Here is an 852-nt window from a genome sequence, read left to right on the forward strand (position 1 = left end):
CATCCAAAAACTTGTGCATCAAGAGAAAGTATTAGCTGCACACAGAAAGCAGTTAAGGAGAAAACATTCGAAATTTTCAAGAAGGAGTTGTGGCTTAGGGCTAATGGAGTGAAAGGATATGGCAGAAAGTCAGAGCAGCTATTATCACAGTGATTGGTGGAGCAGGCTGATAAGGCTGAATGGCCTTCTCCTGCTCCTACTTTCTACATTTCTATAACAGAAAGCTCTAACCGCATGTAGAAATTAACACCATATCTGCATTGCTTAGAGGCTGATCAAATATCCAAAAAAACTTGTCGGTCAGGAAGGGTGGGAAAAGTCTAATTTTTCCAGCAATCACCCTGTTTGTTGCCGGGAGATCCACTTGAGCAGTTGGATTATGGATTTTTATGGATGGACAATCCTAAAAGTTGTTTGGATCTGCAAAGTAACGATATGTTTACCTTGTCTTGGAGCAGAATGCCAACCAGTATAAGAACAATTCACAGTAGCTACTTTCAATCCAATGGTAAGTGCTCTTGAAAGTGCTGTGGTCCAAAGAAACATGTGTCAATCAAACAATAGAAATCCCACTGGATTTGCCAAGGAGCCCAAAGACCAACATGTGGGAGCAGTGCTGCAGTTAGTGACTGCATTCCAATTTGGAAAATGAGCCAACAAACAACTTCGTGAGCAATGAAAAAACTTCAGTCCTTCAGATAAAGCCACAACTGACATTCCAAAATGAAATTAGATTCCCTATGGTGTGGAAACAGGCCCTACCAGTCCAAACTGACCCTCCGAAGAGCAACCCACCCCCCTGACTGATGCACGTAACTCTATGGACAATTCACCTAACCTGCACATCTTTGG

This window comes from Chiloscyllium plagiosum, unplaced genomic scaffold (assembly GCF_037043375.1).
Source record: "Chiloscyllium plagiosum isolate Xiang-an unplaced genomic scaffold, Cpla_swu_hap1 HiC_scaffold_2, whole genome shotgun sequence".
Lineage (NCBI taxonomy): Eukaryota > Metazoa > Chordata > Chondrichthyes > Orectolobiformes > Hemiscylliidae > Chiloscyllium > Chiloscyllium plagiosum.